This window comes from Palaemon carinicauda, chromosome 3 (genome assembly GCF_036898095.1).
Source record: "Palaemon carinicauda isolate YSFRI2023 chromosome 3, ASM3689809v2, whole genome shotgun sequence".
NCBI classification, from domain to species: domain Eukaryota; kingdom Metazoa; phylum Arthropoda; class Malacostraca; order Decapoda; family Palaemonidae; genus Palaemon; species Palaemon carinicauda.
In genome coordinates, this window is record NC_090727.1 from 199,766,290 (window position 1) to 199,781,138 (window position 14,849).

At 34.0% G+C, this 14,849-nt stretch overlaps 1 long non-coding RNA gene across 2 annotated transcripts in view; it reads left to right on the plus strand.

The window, feature by feature from the left end:
• The first annotated feature begins 14,769 nt into the window (after positions 1 to 14,769).
• LOC137638167 (uncharacterized) overlaps positions 14,770 to 14,849 on the plus strand; it is a 224,367-nt gene continuing 224,287 nt past the window's right edge. For both annotated transcript variants that reach the window (XR_011043857.1, XR_011043858.1), the window contains exon 1: positions 14,770 to 14,849. This exon is cut by the window's right edge and continues 84 nt beyond it. This is a non-coding gene — a long non-coding RNA (uncharacterized lncRNA).

The following is a 14,849-nucleotide window of genomic DNA, read 5'->3' on the forward strand; positions in this document are numbered from 1 at the left end:
CAAAACACACACACACACACACACACACAACAACATCACCAAAACAATTACACTTTAAACAGAAGGTTGAACAAAATTTGTTCTTTTTAAATCTTGATAAAATTTTATTTGAAAATCAAAACTCATAACAGCAGGTTGAAAACAATATATTTTATTCTTATTTATAGATATAAAAACACATACGACATCATGTTGAACACAATGTATTTTTTAAAGTATAGGCCTTTTGAAATTTTATTCTTACTTATAAAAAAAAAGAAGAAACAACAGCAGTTCGATCACTTGATTTTTTCTTTACCCTACACGCGACACGAAAAGTGAACAGGACATAACGACACGCCGGAAACGGAAAACGCGTGTGGTCAGGTGTCGACCAAAAGTTCACCTGTTCACTTTTTGTGTCATGTGTCAGGGAAAAGCTGCGTTCTTCAACAGCAATTTTCATTTACTTAAATAGTAAAATTTCATTATGATTTAGAAAAATCTACTGATTAACCTGATGTCGTGTGTATTATTTCTATAAATAAGAATGGAATTTAATTTTTATTTGCAAAGAATATTGAATATATTGTTTTCAACCTGCTGTTGTGAGGGTTGCATTTTCAAATAAAATTTTAAAAGAATAAATTTAGTTCAACCTTCTTTTGTAAGTGTTATTTTGGTGTTAGTAATTATTTTGGGGATGTTTTGTTGTGCTCTTTTATAATGTTTCTGCTGTTGTTAATCATTTCAAACTCAACTGATAATCCAGAATAATATTTTTCTGATGATATTGGTTTTCGCCAATTGCAACTCCGAGATTGCAAATATGGAAGCACTATTGACTTCCGTTTCACATAAGTCTTGTATGGCATTTTTAGATTATCAAAACATTTTTGTACCTATTTCATTAGTTAGCAGAAGATTTTTTTTTTTTTTATCAAATTCTCCTTTTCTATTCATGGCAGAAACAGCTTATTTTCTTACAAAATAAAATTAATGCAACACAGCTAAGGAATCCGTTGTGTCAAAGGGCAAAAGTGAGCACATGCCTACCCCTATGTGACAGGGTGACATGTGAAGTGTGATGTCTCGCATTCCGGTGTTACCGCGACTCGTGCTGACGCTCTTCCTATGTAATTCCAGCCTTATGTACGTAGAAAATGGCATATAAAAGAGCATCGCTATTAGCGTGGCTCTGCATGTTCCGACCAGCGCGCTACACATGCTTGTGTAGATTTGCGTATCTGGTTTATTTGTAAACGCTTGTATCTAACGTTTGTGGACAAACATGGTTTATGCACATTGTTACGGACCAATTCTTAAATACTTCAAAAGTTTATTGCCGCCAGATTCTGGCACATAACATATTTAATTTATTGTCCTTTTATCACTTTATACATATATAGCTTGAGCTTTAATAATAATGATCTTCAGCAGAAACATTAGAGTGGAATAATAAAACATACGAAAACATTTTAAATAATTATTAACAAAAGAAAAACCCATAAACGTATAAAGGAAGTAATGAAAAAAAGTTACACACTCCAATTGAAAGTTCCAATAGTTAATGAAATTCTGAAAGTTACAGTTTCTTAAACGGAGGTGAGGCAAGTATTATGTAATTAATAATACTGATCCAAATGATCAGGGGGACACCCCACGGGAACATCTGCAAGAGGGACAAAACACATGGTTGCTACCAACAGTCAATAACAGGGCTAACTTCCTCGTTGAGGCGAATCCTCACAACTACATCGTCCGGGAACCTATACCGTGCAAGTCCATTGAAGCATTCAGCTTCCACAAAGCGCGCTTTCACCATAAATTCGCTACCTTCGTAGCCAACGATGCACGATTCCCAGGACGATCACCTAAGTATAGCCAAAATCACACTCGCAACGCACAACTATTCGAACGTCCACTCTCGTCTACTGCTGAGTTCCGTGTCCCGCCTGAAGTACACCTCACGCCTCCAACGTCACCTGCTGTAACAGTAATATTGACATATTATTAGGGAACTATGGTATTTGAAGAATATGAAATAACCCAAAGCAGTAGTTTAGGAAAGAATTATTTCTTACAAACTATTACGGGATCGTAACACACATGTATATGAAAATATACCTAATGCGTATTTGAGTGGAAATCTAATATATATATATATATATATATATATATATATATATATATATATATATATATATATATATATATATATAATTTATATAGAAACACATGCTACATGCTTCTATATAAGGGTGTTTATCTAACATATGTAGACGAGCATGTTTTCATGCACAAGTATAGTTCTATGTATGTAATATATCTATGAAAAATATACTTTATGTTCAAACATATGAAGTTGGATCTGATGTGTACACAGGTGTGATCTACGGCTGTTTTGCTTGATCTATTTTTTATGTTTAAAATAGCAGATTTTAGCTTCGAATTGATATAGAAAATATAACTATATATATATATATATATATATATATATATATATATATATATATATATATATATATATATATATATATATACACACACAGTTATTCCTATGAATACAGTCAGGAGCAACCTGAGACAAATTACCCATTAATGTCATACACTGTAGATTCACGTAACTTGGCTACATTTAGTTCAGTAACATTTGAATGTACTGATCTGGCATCGCAAGGACTAATGACATTGTCCCCACTGAATACAGAATTAATAATTAGAAAGAGATATTTGAAATGAAATCTGGCTTTAATTGATGAGGGAAATTATGTGTTGATAGTATAGGGAAGAAATGAATATTTAAAAACCTCAGGTAGGTGAATATTTCGCCTATTGCAGAATCTTACAGAAAAATATACTTCGTGTAGAATTTAATATTCATATCAGCTGCATCAGAACTTTCATGTTAGAGATAGCAACAAGAAGCCCCATAGAGAAGGAGCGCCCAATGTGAACATATTGCGGCACAATGTTGGTGTAATTTAATTATCTGCAGAATTGTTATGGTCAGCTATATCAACTGTAGATTATATAAAATCTACCTAAATGTCTTGTTCCCTTATTAATTGATTTAGCATGAAAAATAGCAAAACGGTAACAGCAAAGGAAAGCGATAGCCGCAAACAACGATAACTATATTTAAGAATAGAGATGATATTTACAAGTATTTACAAGAATCACAAAATACTCACAGTTCACCTATTGGTAATAATTTACAGCGATTCATCCTTTTTTAATGCAGCCCCGTGTTTTTATAAGTATCTATGATTTTAAAATTTAAATGAAGACAGGATCGGTAACTTCCGAATGCCAAACAACAAAATTTCATAGCCACAGTTTCAAATGCTAAAGATGATAATCAGGAACACAGCTTCTGACGATATTTGATCTTCCAAGAATTCCTTACCTTTTTCCAAAAACTAGTAGTGTTTTAAATAACAGTGTTCGTCACAGGTGTTGCATTGTCTCCACAAAAGCAGTCGTAACCTAACATTGGCTAAAAGTAGTCTTTGCTCTAATGCAGCAGCCCGTTTTCTTGAATATCATGGACCCATTCACCCGAAAGTTGCTGATTGTATAGGGTGGACTATTATGTAATAAATTAAGCTGGCGGCATTTTGACAAATATTGAGAATCTATCAGTGACCCTTGTTCTAGAATACAAAATATTTTCATTTATAATTCATTACACTGTTTGATTCTTAACATTAATACTTAATATGTTAAAAATAAATCTTTCACACAGGTCTTATAACAAAACACAGGTAGATTTAATCTACAAGAGAACCAGCATCCCTACTGCCCACAATTAAGGCCACTTGTAGCCTTTTACTTTTCCTCCTTTTCAAATCTCCCTCTTCTCTCTTCCTGACTAACTTCTTGAATTTTACTTCTTGGCGCAACAACCAGGTTTGCCCCGAAGTATCCCCTCGTAGCTGGCAAAATGACCCAAATTCATAAATATCTAAATTTAATACATCATAATAAATAACTTTATTCTCGCATTATAAAGAACAATACAAATTTAATGTCCTCTCATATTTTTCTCACGTATTTTGATCTTGTATTTTTTTTTTCACTTAGGAAGAACGCTTAATAAACGTTATTGAAAGGAATTCATTGTTTTTTTTTATTTATGTATCTTTGGGAAATGGGAATGTAAAGGAGGATTTGTAATATAGTCTTTTCTCTCTGTTAGGAATTTTCTTTTTCAATTAAGAGATTAACAATATCCTGAAAGCTTGCCTTACGCAGACATTTGGCACGAACAAATTTCTCGTAGTTAACACAGCTCATAAAATAGGCTCTCCTTTGGAAAAACAGATTCTGCGGGAAGCTTTGTGCAGCATAGGTCTATGATAACAAAAATTATGTGGTGTTTCATATATATATATATATATATATATATATATATATATATATATATATATATATATATATATATATGTATATATATACATATATATATGTATATATATGTATATACACACACACATATATATATATATATATATATATGTATATATATATATATATATATATATATGTATATATTCATATATATATGTATATATATATATAACATATATATATACATATATATATATATATATATATATATATATATATATATATATATATATATATATATAATATGGACATGGAGAAGCCTAAATGGAGAAACAGAAAAGGAAATAGATCTTATTCTCAGTGAAACAGCTAATTTAGTTGAATATGTAACAGTGTTAAACAAGGTAAAATCGAGCAACCATAAAATGGTGAGAAGCAAAATTTATTTAGATCTAAGGAGAGAAAGAGAAAAACTAATTTCAAGAAAAATAAACACTTCTGTAATAAGATTAAATTCTGATGAGTTTAGTTTAACAACATAGAATGGGTACTCCCAGTTACATAAAGAAATGAAAGCAAGTAAAGAAGAAATGAACAGTAATTTAACAAAATCTATATTGGAGTCAGCAAAAGATATAGGTGGAAAAGTTCCTAAACATGATCAAGGGAAACTATCAGAAAAAAAAACAACAAAGAAAAGATTGGAAATGAAGGCCAAATCCCAGAGATAAAATAGAATTAGCAGAACTATCCAAAACAATTAGGCAAACTAAAAACCCAAGGCATTCGTAAACACAATGTAAACCAATATTGAGGAAACACTAAAGAAAGGAAGAGACATCCAATTGATGAAAAGAAGACTTGAAACAGGCCGCCAACAGATGTTCGCTTTAAAGGATGAAAATGGAGATATTATTATTATTATTATTATTATTATTATTATTATTATTGTTATTATTATTATTATTACTAGCCAAGCTATAACCCTAGTTGGAAAAGCAAGATGCTATAAGCCCAAGGGCTTCAACAGGGAAAAATAGCCCAGTGAGGAAAGGGAATAAGGAAATAAATAAATGATGAGAATAAATTAACAATATATCATTCTAAAAACAGTAACAGCGTCAAAACAGATATGTCCTATATAAAGTATTAACAAAGTCAAAAACAGATATGTCATATATAAACTATAAAAAGACTCATGTCAGCCTGGTCAACATAAAAACATTTGCTCCAACTTTGAACTTTTTAAGTTCTACTAATTCAACTACCCGATTAGGAAGATCATTCCACAACTTGGTAACCGCTGGAATAAAACTTCTAGAGTACTGTGTAGTATTGAGCCTCATGATGGAGAAGGACTGGCTATTAGAATTAACTGCCTGCCTAGTACTACGAACAGGATAGGATTGTCTAGGGAGATCTGAATGTAAAGGGTGGTCAGAGTTATGAAAAATTTTATGCAACATGCATAATGAACTAATTGAACGACGTTGCCAAAGATTAATTTCTAGATCAGGAATAAGAAATAGTAGAGATGGAGTAATAAAAATTGCAAAGGATGTCTATAATATGCTATACAATAGTGATATAAGATTTAGCTTTACCAATAAAATAATGAAACACTTGAGCCGGTACCAAACGTAACATTAGAGGAGTGAAGAAAGCATTAAAAGGCAGGCATGAAAAGAGGCAAAGCAGTAGTAGAAGATGATCTAGCAATTGATTTGATAATAGATGAAGGAATTTCCTAATGGTAAAATTGGCTGAACTTACACAAAAAATCTGTAGAAATGCATTATACCCACATCTCTGAAAAATTCTATCATTATTCTAATTCACAAAAAGGGAGACACAGAGAACCTGAATCATTGCCGCACAATAAGTTTACTCTCCGTAATATATAAGATATTTACAAAGATCATACTAGACCGAATAGAAAAAATCAGCTAGACTATAATCACCTTTAGAAGTGGATATACAACAACTGACCATACCCATATAATTAACCAGGTAATTGAAAATCAACAGAATATGACAAACCCTTATGTATGGCATTAATTGACTAAAAGAAAGCTTTTGCTTCTGTCGAAACCTCGGCAGTAATGAAAGCACTTCAAAGACAAGGAATAGATGGATGTTATATTAGAACACTTGAAGATATCTATACAGAGAGTACAACAATCCTAAAACTATATAAAAATAGTGAGAAAATTCCGATTGAGAGAGAAGTTACATAAGGAGACCCCATCTCTCCTAGATTATTCACAGCATGCTTAGATATTTTCTAAACTTTTAGATTGAGAACATGTAAGGATTAATATTAATGGGGAATACTTTAATAATTTAAGATTTGCAGATGACATAGTTGTGTTTAGTGATTCATGTGAGAAAATGTAAAAGATGATAAAATATTTCAATAGAGAAAACAGAAATGTAGGACTGAAAATGAAAATGGGTAAAACTAAGATATTATTCAATGAGAAGGCAGAGAAACAAAAGATAAGAGTTGCGAATGAATCTTTAGAAATTGCTAATGAATATGAGTAATTGGGACAGACAGCAAGTGTTTCGCCATGACACAAGACCGAAATTAAAAGAAGGACAAGCATGGTAGATAGTTTTTGGCAAACAAAATGAGATTACGTGACGTAAAATGCCATTTTCTCTAAAAAATAAAAGTATTTAATCAGATGTTCCTACCAGTTTTAACTCAAGGATCAGACACTTAGAATCTTTCTAAAACCTTAGAACATAAGCTATTATTATCATTATTATTATTATTATTATTATTACTTGCTAAGCTACAACCCTTGTTGGAAAATTGGATACTATAAGTCAAAGTGCTCCAACAGGGAAAATAGCCCAGTGAGGAAACGATATGCGGAAACAAACAGAATAGCGTGCCTGAGTGTACCCTCAAACAAGAGAACTCTAACTAAAGACAGTGAAAGAGCATGGTACAGGGTCCATGGCACTAACCAAGAAAAGGGAACAATGGTGTGATTTTAGGAGTCCTTCCCGTTTATATCTCTTCGGACATCTTGTTGGTTCATAAAACCTTCAAAACTTGATCAGAACTCGTTATCTAAATTATTTCCAGCTTAGTGAAACCTTTATTCAAACTCAGAAACAAAGTAGAGAGAGAGAGAGAGAGAGAGAGAGAGAGAGAGAGAGACTAAATCCGGTGGGATGTAAATCTAGGATCTGCTGCAGGATAGAATGTGTTGGTGTCCTCTGGGAATACCTATTCGGAAATCGGTTAATGTGGTCTTTTCAGATAATAGTCACTGAATGAAACTCTCTCTCTCTCTCTCTCTCTCTCTCTCTCTCTCTCTCTCTCTCTCTCTGTAATATTAGGACGGGACTTGATAATTACTGGTGGCGATGTATTTTGAATTAATTGTAGCAAATACAAACACACACACGTTCTGACTTGACTGAAATAGATAGCGCTAATTATTTTGTTTTTAACTACCATTGATCTTAATAAATAGTTCGTCAGTGAGCTCTTTGAATTCATTAAGACAAACAATCAATTGTTCTTATGGCTAAAGTACAGAGTTGATTAAATTGAGCAATTTTAACGAATCAGTTCCCCAGTCAATTAATCGCTCTTACCCATACTCTTAAGCTATTTCTATTAAAACTACCATTGAATTGACGGACATGACAGTAGGCTATTTACTACTGTTTCTGGACGGTTATTACAGTAATGATAATTATTATCATTGTAACCCTATCTGGAAAAGCAGGATTCTATAATTAGGTTCAGAAGCTCCAATTGGGAACATAGTCCAGCGAGGAGAGGAAATAAAGAAATGAATAAACTATACAGTATATATAATGAGAAGTAATGAAGTATCTTAAGCTCAGCAACAACGTTAAATATATACCTGTCTTAAATGAACGCTATAAGCCAAGGGGCTCCAACAGGGAAAATAGCCCAGTGAGAAAGGAAACAAGGAAAAATAAAATATTTCAAGAACAGTAACATTAAAATAAATATTTCCTATATAAACTATGAAAACTTTAACAAAACAAGAGGAAGAGAAATGAGATACAATAGTGTGTCCTAGTGTACCCTCGAGGAAGAGAACTCTAACCCAAGACAATGGAAGATCATGGTACAGAGGCTATGGCACTACCCAAGACTAGAACAATGGTTTAATTTTGGAGTGTCCTTCTAGAAGAGCTGCTTACTACAGCTAATGAGTCTCGTCTACCCTTACCAAGAGGAATGGGTGAAGAAGAATTGTTTGGTAATCTCAGTGTTGTCAGATGTATGAGGACAGAGGAGAATCTCTAAAGAATAGGCCACTCTATTTGGTATATGTGTGGGCAAAGGGAAATTGAACCGTAACTAGAGAGAAGGATCTGATGTAGTAACGTCTGGCCAGTTAAAGGATTCCATAACTCTGTAGCGGTAGTATCTTAACGGGTGGCTGGTGCCCTTCCTTGCTACCCCAAATAAAATTAATTCTCTGCAAGTTTGAACTTTTGAACTTCCACCGATTCAACTGGCCCATTAGGAAGATCAGTCCACAATCTAGTCACAGCTGGAATAAAATTTCTAGAATACTGTGTAGTGTTGAGCCTTATCATGGAGAATGCAAGGGTGTTAGAATTAACTTGTACAGTTAGTTACAGGTACAGGATGGTACATTCTGGGAAGATCTGTATGGAAAAGAGGTTCAGAATGATGAGATCAATATCAAGATCAGGAATAAGAAATTTGAGAAACACTGAGACAGCAAGTTTCTGTCCAACAAAGTAAAATAAGATTCAGGAGCTAAAGGTCAGACAGGAAATCAACACACGAAACAAGTTAGAATGAAAGAATTAAAACATGTCTTCAAAATAGATTGCTCACCGAAATCATAAGACTTTCTAAATGATAACATGAAGGGGATCAATTTGGAGAACTGATATAGACCTATTGACTCCACACAACCAACAGAAGCTTATTCCGACAGAGCAAATATTCCAAATGTCTCTCTCTCTCTCTCTCTCTCTCTCTCTCTCTCTCTCTCTCTCTCTCTCTCTCTCCCCGATATATATATATATATATATATATATATATATATATATATATATATTATATATATTAGTCAGGCAGTTAATTCTAATAGCCAGGCCTTCTCCATCATGAGGCTCAATACTATACAGTATTCTAGAAGTTTTATTCCAGCTGTGACCCAGTGGTGGAATAATCTTCCTAATCGGGTAGTTGAATCAGTAGAGCCTCAAAAGTTCAAAGTTCGCGCAAATGGTTTTATGCTGAACAGACTGACATAAGTCTTTTTATAGTTTATATATGACATATCTGTTTTGACGTTGTTACTGTTTTTAGAATGATTTATTGTTAATTTGTTCTCATCATTTATTTATTTCCTTATTTCCTTTCCTCACTGGGCTATTTTTCTCTGTTGGAGCCCTTGGGCTTATAGCATCTTGCTTTTCCAACTAGCTTGTAGCTTGGATAATAATGATAATAATATATATATATATATATATATATATATATATATATATATATATATATATAAATTTCTGGTACGTACCATTGAAGAAAGGATATACATTGCAATAAAGAATAAAGGAGATATTATCTGTTTCCGTCCATTAGGCCTGACTTGGTCTTGAGAATGTTAGCAGAAAAGCCTATAACCTACCAGAGACGAAAAGTTAACAATTTGATCTCTCTCTCTCTCTCTCTGTCTCTCTCTGTCTCTCTCTCTTTCTCTCTACAGGATAAACGGCAATTCACCGATGTCCGTTAGCAAATACCATAAAGACATTTTTTATCTGAATTAAAATGAATTAACACATGATTAAAGTTCTATTCAAGATAATAGCAACTATACCTTTATGTATTACTCACATTGTCCACATTATAAAAAAAGATAATTATCTTCCTTCGAAATTAATTATTGCATTCACGAACAAAACTTACGGTTACAAACTCACACACGTGCTAACTTTTTTTTTTGCCAAGCTACTTTGAAAAGCTTGGGAAACGCGAACGGAATATTTTAATTTTAAAATTGCAGTATACTGTATGTTCCAAATGGTATAACATCTCATTACATAGGTGGTAGGTTGGTCAGGGCACCAACCACCCGTTGAGATACTATTGCAAGAGTTATTGGGTCCTTTGACTGGCCAGACAGTACTACCTTGAACCCCCCCCTCTCTCTCTCTCTCTCTCTCTCTCTCTCGCGTTACGGCTCATCTTCTTTTGCGTGCACATACACCGAATCAAGGTTTATAGACCTTGCACCGAATAGTCTGGCCTATTGTTCCCACGGGTATAGGTCAATTAGCCGCCGACAATTCACCACCAGCAAATCGCCGTCAGCATCTAGCCGCCAAAAATTGGCCGACGGTAACAATTTGCCACAGGTGACTATTCTCCGCAGATTACAATTCGCCACCAAATGATGATTTACAATTAAAGATGAAAACAAAAATCATGAGAAAATCATATCTATTTTGTCTGAAATGATAAAAGTCATGCAGATAATTATTGAAAACCTTATGATCTAATTACATTATATATTAAATGCAACTTTTTTTCGTTAACATATTTATAAACAATCTTCTTCATTCTTTTGTCTGTATCTTGGTACATTTTTTTTTTCAACTTGGTGGCAGGTTCATGTCCTGTTACAAAATTCTCCTTATACAAATCTCTACCCTTTGGTACTTTTAGTGTTCCCTTAAAATTCCATAGTATTGGATGATGGCTTCCTAGTTGGGAAGAAAGTTTTCTGTGACACGCTTCTGCATAGCTTTTCGTTCTATCATCGTTATTCAATGTTGTCTCATAAACATTCCAAAAATCATACGGAATAAAGGGTTCCTTCTGTTACCTAGTCTGTTATAAATACCAACGTAATTACTTCCAAAACAAGTACAGTAGTCTAGTTTCTAGTTCGTAGGGCAAATAATTTGGCTAAAATTAAGTTTTCACGGAATGGGCTATTAGTAATAACATCTATTAGTAATAACCGTTAGCTGGCGGCAGATAGTGATAGTTTAGTCATTTTCAATGAATGAGCTAATAGAAATAGTATCTATTATATAAAATAGGAGTTCGCCGATGGCGAACTGACCGTGGCGGCAAATCATTGTGGGCGAACTGTCTTTACTTTTACTTACTTCACTTTAAGGGCTGTTTTTCTGGTCCCATGCAGAAGGGGAACCCTACTCTCTACAGGACCTCCACTGTCATTTTATCATATTCATTCGAAAGCATTCAACATTTGACACTACATATTGCTCGTTTATTGTTAAATCGTCACTATCGAAGCCCTCGCACAAGAAAGTCTTCGTTTCTTCTTGAAAGCCTTAATATCTTCAATCTTTCGGATGTCTCATGGGAGCTTATTATATAGTCTCGGGGCCGCATATTCAAAGGCTATAGAAACTACAGTGGACATGTATCTAGGTTCGAATAATTTGGAACCATCTGTAAGTATTCTCGGGTCGATACGATTTGTTGGTTGCACAAATGTTGCAATTATCTTAGATATTTTGGATGTCCGGTTCTGATAAATAAATATTTGAAACCCAATTCTCGCTTTCGTAGGCAGCCAGTGTATATCAATTAGTATAGGAGTGATCCTTTCTCGAGGCGAGGCACCTTTTATAAGTCTTGCTCCTCTGTTTATTTTATTTTGTCATTTCTTAAGTTGTACTTTTGGTAAATTGTAGTAGACAGAGTACTGTAGTCAATCCTGGTAATAACAGAATTTATCACAAGTTTCTTCACATAATGTTCATCCAGGTACATCTTTTTAAAAGCAATGTTTCTAATATGATAATCAACAGTTTTTACTACATTATTTATTTGGGCACTAAAAGACAAGTTACAGTCAAGACACACGCCTAGATCACGAACTTCACTAGATATCGGGACAGAGTCGTTATTTATGTTTATTTGAATATCACTCAAGTTTCTTACGTTGTTTTTCTTTCTCACCATCATAAACTCAGTTTTATTTTCATTTAATTTTAGGTGTTTGATTGTCATCCATTCCCTAACACTGGCAAGAATTCTGTTTAGAGTTTCAACAGTGTCGTCTATATCATTTATGGAGAAGTAAAATTATGTATCATCTGTAGATAGTTTGAACTTCACTCCATGCCTTTGTGGTATTTTCGGTAGACCAATAATATAGATACAGAATAAGATTGGGCCCATTACACTTCCCTGAGGTACTCTTCTGTTGTAGGTTCATATGATGAATAAGATTTTCCAATTTACACAGTGATTTCTGTCAAACAAGAAGTCTTTTAGGTATTCGAAAGCTTGATCTTCAATACCGATGGACCATAGATCATTTAGTCGCAGTTCATGCACAGCTGTATCAAAAGCAGCACTAAGATCGAGTAATATCAAAATACCACATTTATTTTCATCCATCATTTTCAGCATATTTACAACAGAACAGATAGCTGTCTCCGTAGAGTATAATTTTCTGTAAGCAGACTGGTTGTCTGGCAAAGCTATTTCTTCTAAAAGGCGGCGAAGTGATGGTGGCAAACTGTGAGCGGCGAATTGTCCGTATCCGTCTTTCCTCATCCTCTTCTGTCCCCATACACCTGACAACAATGAGATTACCAAATAATTCTTCTTCGCTCAAGGGGTTCACTACTGCAATGCAATTGTTCAGTGTCTGCTTTCCTCTTGGTAAGAACAGAAGAGACTTTTTAGCTATGTAAGCAGCTTTTCTAGGACACTCCAAAATCAAACCATTGTTCTCTCGTCTTGGGTAGTGCCATAACTTCTGTACCATGGTCTTCCACTGTCTTGGGTTAAAGTTCTCTTGTCAGAGGGTACACTCGGGAACACTATTCTATCTTATTTCTCTTTCTCTTGTTTATGAAGTTTTTATAGTGTATATATGAAAGATAATCTTACGTTGTTACTGTTCTTAAAATATTTTATTTGAATTGTTCATTACTTCCCTTATAGTTTATCTATTTCTTTGTTTCCTTTCCTCACTGGGCTATTTTTTCTTGTTGGAGCACTTTGGCTTATAGCATCCTGGTTTTCCAACTAGGGTTATAGCTTATCTTGTAACAACAACAATAATAATAATAATAATAATAATAATAATAAACATTTCTGATTAGTGCAAATTTATGATTAATTAACCCATGTTCCTATGATTCATATTATACCCACATTTAAACAAGTGTTTGTATGTGTAAGGTGAAATTTATTGATCCCGAATCAGTGATATTTTTACGTAATAACCACAAAAGAACTCTGAATTAAAAAAAAAAATCTTTATACGTTGAAACAGCTGTTTTGATCAGAGCGCATAATGGTGCACAATCCAGTTGCATTCATTGCGAGAAGTCGCATGGGTCTACTTTACAATGGGGGAACCTTTCAATCAATCTTGCTCCCTTTCTTACGAAACAATCGACTGGCTCGATCGATTTTTTTTTTGTTAATAAAGAATAGGGATGGGGACCAGGCACAGTATAATGAAAGTGATCTCTATCCTTATGCAAACTTTCGCACGTTAAGCTGGAATTGTGTATAAACTTTTTTTTTCCTTTTTTTTAGTTTAGTTCCAGTCTCTTATATAGTAAAGTAAAACGAAAGAAAACTATCCAAACGGCCACACAACTGGTAAAAAAAAAAAAAAAACTGCAAAAAGAAGTCGAACTTTAACTTTCTCGCGGAGTTATGTCCAACCTATATTTCAAGGTTAATGTCAGAAACTAATATGCACTTATTTTTCACTAGGAAAAAGCATAAGTTTATGCCATGCTAAAACATTCGTCATTTCATATACTATGCGTAATTTGTTGACTTCGCCCAATTCGCTTTGCAAACTTAATTCAATATAGTTTGAGCGTCCATTGGACCAATCAATAATAACCTCTCGCCCCACATGGGTGACGCTATCACTCTTATTCATATTTTTCATTGCTGCCCGTTCATCTGCTCCAAAACAGGAAAGATTTTTTCCTAATCGGATATTCATAATATGACAAAATGAATACTAAGTTAACTGAAATGTCTTCCATCTTGAACACTCAAAGAATCAATGTCGATTTCTGGTCAATAATCAAATGACTAATACCCAGGAAATCGTCGAGGGACATTTATACATACATAACTAAATGTTGTTATAAGTAACAAATATTGAAAAGTAAGGATCAAACATTCGCCAGTAAAGCATCTTGGCGAAATGAAGGAGAAGATCAACTTGATAAATTGTAAAGTACAGAAAGTGTAATTCAGTTAACGTAATTTCTCCAGGTAGAGAAATAACACTTGGCAACTCTACGGCGGCTACTCCCCCATCCCGCGGCCACTTTGCTCCCCACCTCCCTATGTCCTCCCTCACACCCCTACCAACCCCCAACCCCCAACACCAACGCTGGTGTGTAGAAAGACACATAGCCAATGCCGACGCCGCGTGGATTTTAGTTTGGGGTTTAGTACGAGATGGTTGTGTAGGTGCGATGATTGTGTTGTGATGTGAGTTACG